Below are 7,962 nucleotides of genomic sequence, written 5' to 3'. Positions count from 1 at the left end.
GCCAGCCCCTTGCCATCCAAATGGCAGAGCCTTTTAGTCAAGTAGATGCAGGCCAGTAAGGGGAATGATGAAACTGGTCAGTGACATGTAACTCAGTCAACAACGTGGGAGTCTCACACAGGGGACAATGTGAGCCCAGGCCAGCTGGACAGGTGGCTAAAACGTGCACAGCTGCAGCAACTATTTGGATCCCCGGAGCCTTAGAGTCTCCGGCCAAATAGTCCAGCCCAAGAGGTCACACCCTGTAACTAGATGCCTGCTTGCCTGTCTGGGAGCTGTTGCCTTAGAGAGCACAATAGCTGCTTGCATTCATCAGTCTCCTCCACTGTGTGTACACATCCTGCTGATATTGCTGTGACCTGGGCCGCCCAGGTGTTACATACACGCCCGACGATTGCCAACCTCCTACGCGTCTGACTGTCCTCTTTGAAATGTTGCCGTCTAAAAACAACTGGAATAATGATCTCCGCTGGTGAGTGTGAGGCTGATAGCACTGATGACACCCAATTACACGATGTAGGACAGATGGGTAGGGTGAGTGCTGCACCTTTGCACCTGAATGCTGGCCTTAAAGCATCCCTAGAACCAGTGTTGTGCCCCAAACAGTTCTGCTAACACAGCTTGATCCTGAGTGGCAGCAAACTCAGTTCTGATCGATAACACTTCAGACTGTTTTTGGGGAATGCATCTTGTCCCTCTGTTATTCCCGGCTTAGGTTCTCCCAGACTTGCTACCCCTGTCCCATCTCACTGCCCTTACCCTGTGCATGGTGACCTGAGATCTGGTTGAGGGGGAGTGTGTGTGTGTGGGGGGGGGGTGTCTCATGTAGTGTTAACTCTGGCTCATTACAGGCAGAGCATTGTCTTTATGTGCTTCCCTCCCCCTTTATCTGTTCCCTGCAGGAGGCTGAGAACTCCCCACAGGGTGGTTCTATGTGCATTCCTGGGGCTCTCCTTTGTAACACAGAGATAGAGCCGGTGTAAATGAGGATGACTCATGTGTGTTTTATGAGCCACCTCCCCGCGGCACAGCATGTCACTGAATCTGGAGCAGTGCCTTAGAGTAGCAAGTGGATTCCTTTTAGGGCTTTCTGGGATGGGTAAGTGGAAGAGCCACAGAGGGGGCTGCTGGGGGAAGGAATGGCCAGGTAATGCAGGCCTGGTTTGGGGATCAGCCAAGCAGAGTGCTGTGTGTTCCTGTTGTTTCCCTCTGCTGAGGGCGAGCTTTGCAGACTAGTCAGACTCAGACCCCACCCAGATTAATTCCTGCTGCAGTAGGCTGTGTGTGTGCTCTCTGGGCGGAGCTGGTTTCCCCAGCTCTCACATTGCATGCAAATAAACCACAAGCTCTACAGCAAAACACACTTGGGTAACCCCACGAAGCACACAGTGACCTGAGCGGAACCTTTGGGTCTGACTGACGCACACACTTTGGAGAAAAGGAGACCGGGCTTGGATAGGGTCTATAGCTGAGTTTCACAACACGTCCTTGTCTCTCTAATGAGCTGAACCAACCTTGGTCCAAACAACCCTGGCTATTGAGAACTGTGCTGCTCAGGCCCTTTTCCAGGGCAAAATGACCTCTGAATCCAGCCCTTCAAGAGCCCAATCCTGGGAATCCAGGATAAAGCACTTAGGGGCATGTCTCAGTAGTCCAGAGAAAGGGCAGGACTTGCTGCTGGCCGATCCCTGCTCACCAGCTGCCCACCCACTAGTGGTGAGCCGGGGATCCAGTGGCCAATAACGGGTAGGTGTGCAAAGCTGATGGCAGGGCAAAGATGCAGCGCTCGGGGCTCGCTGCTCCCTCTCCTGGTCCATCAACGCAGCTCCTACTGTAAGCCAAAAATTCAAAAAGTAATAGTAATATTATTTTTTTAGTTTGGCAGAAGCAGGAAGCCGGTTAAACAACCGGTGGGGCCACTGGACGATTGAGGTGCTAATGGAGCACTCAAGGATGATACGGTCATTATGGAGAACCTAAATGAATTCTCTGCTTTGGTCTTCATGGCTGAGGATGTCAGGGAGATTCCTAAACCTGAGCCATTCTATTTAGGTGACAAATCTGAGGAATTATCCCAGATTGAGGTCTCATTAGAGGAGGCTTGGGAACAAATTGATAAACTAAACAGTAGCAAGTCACCAGGACCAGATGGCACTCACCCAAGAGTCCTGAAAGAACTCAAATGTGAAATTGCAGAACTACTGACTGTATCCTTTAAATCATCTTCTGTATCAAAGGACTGGAAGATAGCTAATGTGACGCTTTAAAGAAAGGGCTTTAGCAGCAATCCTGGCAGTTGCAGACTGGTAATACGGGGCAGATTGGTTGAAACTATAGTAAGAACAGAATTGTCAGACACGTAGATACACATCGTTTTTTGAGGAAAAGTCAACATGCTTTCTGTGCAGGGAAATCATGCCTCACTAAGTTCTTTGAGGGGGTCAACACACATGTGGACAAGGGGGATCCAGCAGATATAGTGTACTTGGATTTCTAGAAAGCCTTTGACAAGGTCCCTCACCAAAGGCTCTTAAGCAAAGTAAGTTGTCATGGGATAAGAGGGAAGGTCCCCTCATGGATTGAGAACTGGTTAAAAGATAAGAAACAAAGGGTAGGAATAAAGAATTGCTTTTCAGAATGGAGGGGTAACTAATAGCGTTCCATGGGGTCAATCCTATTAAACATATCGTAAATGAGCTGGAGAAAGGGGTGAACAGTGAGGTGGTAAAATTTGCAAATGATACTAAACTGTTCAAGATAGTGAAGTCCAAAGCAGACTGTGAAGAGCTTCAGAAGGATCTCACAAAACTGGTTGACTGGGCAACAAAATGTCAGATTAAATTTAATGTTGATAAATGCAAAGTAATGAATATTGGAAAACACAATCCTAACTATACGTACAAAATGATGGGGACAAATTAGCTATTACCACTTGTAGCCAGACAGCCCCCCCCCCTCCATCTCATCAATCTTGCTTGCCCTCTGAGATGTCTGTATACAGGGCTGAGAAGGAACAATAAGGAAAATCAGCATAGCCATTAAGCTTTGATCTGCTTTGATGCGAGATCAGGATATGCGAGTTTTCTCTGACTCTGAGTAAGCTGAAAACATGGATATGAGGAGAGAACGATTATGGCAATAAGCTGAGCTCCAGGCTGCAAGAAGTGCCCGGCTGGCACCCATGTTGATACGAACACACACAGTTGTCCCTGGGAGAGGAATCCCCCACTGAGAAAAGAATGCCCAGTACTTCCAATTTAATCCTCTCAACTCTCTCTTACAAGTGTAAATTAAGTTCACAACTCCCTTGTAAGAACTGGTCTCACAAAAGGCAGACCAGCACTATTTGGCATCACAGATAAGAAAGAGAAATACGTGACCCCATGGGTATAAAGATGGGCCCAGCACACACTCACTTTGAGTGTTAATCTACCCTCTACCTGCTGGTCGGGTTAGGTGTTTGACCTCCCGAGGTTCTATGGGGACGCCCACCTCGTATTTTCGTCTTTCCTAGGAATTGAGGGACCGGTCCTGGCCTGACACGCTGGAGTCGAGAGGCACAGAAGGGGGTAAAAATTGTACCTGGATGTGGTCCTCTGTCTTAAGTGTACACAGACTTAGAGCTCTTTAAAGATTAAGCTGTTACTTGGTACTATTATTTCTGTTTTCCTATCTTTATCTTCTTTGTAACCATTTTTAAGATCTATATTTATTAGCTTCCTCAATACACCTGTAACTGTTTAAGCTTTAACCTGACTCCTTCAGTTGCTGTAACAAAACCAGGCACAATTTAAAAGAACTTCAATCGGTCTTAAGGGACAGATATAGGGAGAGCTTGGGCGTTTGGATTTGTGTCACTCCCAGGTGGCAGATCCATTGGGGCACTTCTCAGCCTCCCCCAGGCTGCCCGCTGCAAAGGAATCAAAGATTCTAGCAGCTAAAATCTGAAGTGTAATAAGCTCTCCCTGTAAACTTATTGGGGCGCTCGTCAACCTCCTCCAGGTTGCCCGCTGCAAGGGACCCCGGTCTCAGCAGTTGAAGTCTCGGGTGTATAGCACACACACACACCACTCACTGCCCTGACCGTCGGCTGACACCACTTGAGAGAGATCTTGGAGTTATTGTGGAGAGTTCTCTGAAAACATCCACTCAATGTGCATCAGCAGTCAAAAAACAAACAATGTTAGGAATAATTGAGAAAGGGACAGAGAATAAGACAGAGAATATCTTATTGTCTCTCTATAAATCCATGGTACACCCACATCTTGAATACCACATGCAGATGTGGTCGCCTCATATCAAAAAAGTTATCTTGGCATTGGAAAAAGTTCTGAAAAGGGAAACAAAAATGATTAGGGGTTTGGAATGGGTAACATATGAGGAGAGATTAATAAGACTGGGACTTTTTGTCTTAGAAAAGAGGAGACTAAGGGTGTGTCTAGACTACAGGGTTTTGTCGACAAAAGTGGACTTTTGTCAACAAAACTATACCTGCGCTTACACTACCGCCAAGTTCTATTGACATAAGGTTATTCCACGAGGAATAACGCCTTTTGTTGACAGAGTTCTGTCGACAGAAGGCATTATTGCATCTACACTGTCCTTTGAGTCTACACTCTCACGTCAACAAAGTTGCTTTGTCGACAGAACTGGATGTAGTCTAGACACTCTTTGTTGACAGAAGCTTTGTTGACAGTATCTGTCAACAAAGCCTTTGTTGACAAAAGCCTGTAGTCTAGACGTACCCTAAGAGGGGATATGATAGCGGTCTATAAAATCATGACAGGTATGGAGAACGTAAATAAGGAAAAGTTATTTACTTTTTCCCATAATACAAGAACTAGGGATCACCAAATGAAATTACTAGGTAGCAGGTTTAAAGCAAACAACAGGAAGTATTTCTTCACTCAATGCACAGTCAACCTGTGGAACTCCTTGCCAGGTGATGTTGTGAAGATCAGGACTTTACCAAAATTCAAAAAAGAACTAGATAAATTTATGGATAGGTTCATCAATGGTTATTAGCCAGAATGGGCCGGAAGGGTGTTGCTAGCCTCTGTTTGCCAGAAGCTGGGAATGGGCAACAGGGAATGAATAATTTGATATTTGCACGTTCTGTTCATTCCCTCTGGGGCATCTGGTGTTGTCCACTCTCGGCAGACAGGATACTGGGCTAGATGGACCTTTGGTGTGACCCAATATGTCTGTTCTTATGTTTTTACACTGAGGGCTGAGCCTTGCACTTATCAAAGCCCTGTGCAGCACTGGCATGGAGAAGACATTTTACCCCTCAACTAAGCTGGAGTGGCAGGAGGAAACAGTTTCCAGCCTGTTCCTGCCCCAGCCCTGCATGATCCACAGCAGCCCAGGGGCAAGGGCTTAGCATCCTCTTCGCATCCTGCCCAGCCGTAGGTCCAGGGAACACAGGGCTGCTCCATGTCCTAGGCACCCCCTCCTGCTGAGCTACCTGTCTGGCCAGGTTTGCTGAAGCCCCTGGAGTCAGGTTCCCTGGGCCCTGTTCCACACTGCATCCTTCGGGCTTAACCCCGTTCTAACCTGCTTGAACGATGTGTCCGGGAGAAAGGCCTGGAGGTGTCTGTTGCCTATCAACACTGTGTAGGCAGGAAGGGGGCAAACTGCTTCAGGAAGCCTTTTTGCCAGATACCAGGGGGGCAGGTCTGTCCCAGAAGCCCAGCCAGGCATGGAAGGTGGAGATGGCCAGGCAGGGAAGGTTCACTCAGTTGGTCACCTCCTCCTGCCCCCCATTTGAGAGCGGCATTGGGAATGTGTTTGTGTTGCTCCCCTCTCCCCTTCCGTGTGTGTGGGGCGGGGGAGAGAAGGGGTTTGTGTGTCACCTTTCCTTGCGTGAACCCTAAAGCCTTCAGGAAGGTAAATAAAAACAAAACTTTGCAATATTTCTTTTGTAATGGGGTCTCAGCCAACTTGATGGTCATGTGACATTTGTACGGCATTGTTCTGGTTGCTGTTGAACTCGCTTGAATATGAGCAATTTCACCGGGATCCCGTATTCAGCGCAGGGAAAACGGTCACCCTATTGCTTGCCCCTTTCATTCCCACCCTCCTTTGGCAGCCTCTGAAGAGCCTTCTCATGAGGATCTGAAGCAACACAAACAAATGGGATTTGATCTTCCCAAATAAAGTCATCTTCTAAGACTGTCTGCTGTGGCCGTATAGCCTGGCCAACAGCAGGGACTGTAATCACAGCGAGCATACGTAGTAGGATTAGTGACCATCCCCTGTCACAATGATCTCAAGGAGTTGTGCTATATCCTTAATAGATCTCACCACTTAAAATAGAGCCCCAGCTTCTTCTATATGGGGCTCAAAATGAGTCTGAGTGGCCAAGACACCACATGTGGAGATGTCTGCACATGAACATGCCACTCCGAAGAGTTGGGAATAGAATATGTATTGAATAGCAGCCTGCAAACGCAGATGATGGAAGAGGTGCTTACCTTGGCTACCGTACAGGGGGCAAAAGACATTCTTAAGTGCTTTGATGAGGCATCAGAGTCCTGGATATAGAGTTCAGTGTGCTGCTAAAAGCACACCCCACAGTGACTAATAGGCACAGAGAAAGGAAAACCTGGAATTGACTGGAGGATAAAATTGGATCTTATTGAGCAACTACAGATGCCAGTTGACTGGGTTAACAAAATGCTCACTGGAATCATAATAAACAAGGATTTGTCTAGCTCCCACGGTGGAAGGGGAAATATAAGGAAGCGTAATGTGAGCATTGGTTTAATATCGTTGGCTTAATATCACCTCTACATCGTAGGGATAGAATTCTGGGGACTGATTCTGTTAAGGTTTGTCTTCTGTTTCTCTTTCCTTGGTATTGCTTGGTGTATTGCTTTGTTTACTGGCTGTGATTGCTTGGTTGATTAACTTTGCTAATAAAAGCAGCAACTGCAGAATTTATTAGCAATGCAGGGATGTGACTGGGAGCCAGTTTCATCTCAGCACATCCCATGTGCCTGTACGTACCATGAAAATCACAGAAGCTGCCAGCCACGAGCTAACCTGCATACTGATTGCTAATTCATTTGCACATGCAAATATTTTCTGGTGCACACAGGGCTGCTACCTCTGAGCTGGACCAAATCCAAGAATTCTGCCCCTTCCCTCTCTTAGGTTTTAAGGTCTGAAGATCGGTATGATCATCTAGTCTGATCTGAATGTAGAATTTCACCAAGTAATTCCTCCTTCAAGCTAATTACGTTGCGGTGCGAGTAGAGCAGATCTTTTTGACCACATCCCGTGGTTAAACTGTTCCAGTGGCTAATTATCCTCTGCATTAAAAATATCGACCTTGTTTCTAGACTGAATGTTTCTAACCTCACTATTCAGCCATTAGATCCTGTTGTGGCTTTAAGAGCAATGCAGTACTGACTATCTTCTTCCTGTGTGAGGACTTGTAAAACCATGGGCAAGTAGCCGCTTCACCTTCTCTTTGATAAACCAAATAAAACAAGCGTAAGTCTTGCATTGAAAGGATGGTTTTCTGGACGGTGACTTGTTCTTATAGCGCTTCCCTAGCCTTTTTTCTAGTTTCTCAACAACCTTTTCAAGGGATGCTGATCAGAAAGAAATACAGTATCATCTCCATGTTAAATCAAAAAACAGGACTATGTAGCACTTTAAAGACTAACAAGATGGTTTATTAGGTGATGAGCTTTCGTGGGCCAGACCACTTCCTCAGATCAAATAGTAGAAGAAAATTGTCACAACCATATATACCAAAAGATACAATTAAAAAAAAGTGAACACATATGAAAAGGACAAATCAAATTTCAGAACAGAAGGGAGATGGGGGAGGGGGGAAGGTAAATGTCTGTGAGCTAATGATATTAGAGGTGATAATTGGGGAAGCTATCTTTGTAATGGGTAAGGTAATTAGATTCTTTATTCAAACTCAGGCGTAAAGTGTTGAATTTA

The sequence above is a fragment of the Pelodiscus sinensis genome, chromosome 13 (assembly GCF_052426305.1).
Source record: "Pelodiscus sinensis isolate ZL-2025 chromosome 13, ASM5242630v1, whole genome shotgun sequence".
NCBI lineage: Eukaryota > Metazoa > Chordata > Testudines > Trionychidae > Pelodiscus > Pelodiscus sinensis.
Note: the sequence above shows the minus strand (reverse complement) of the source record.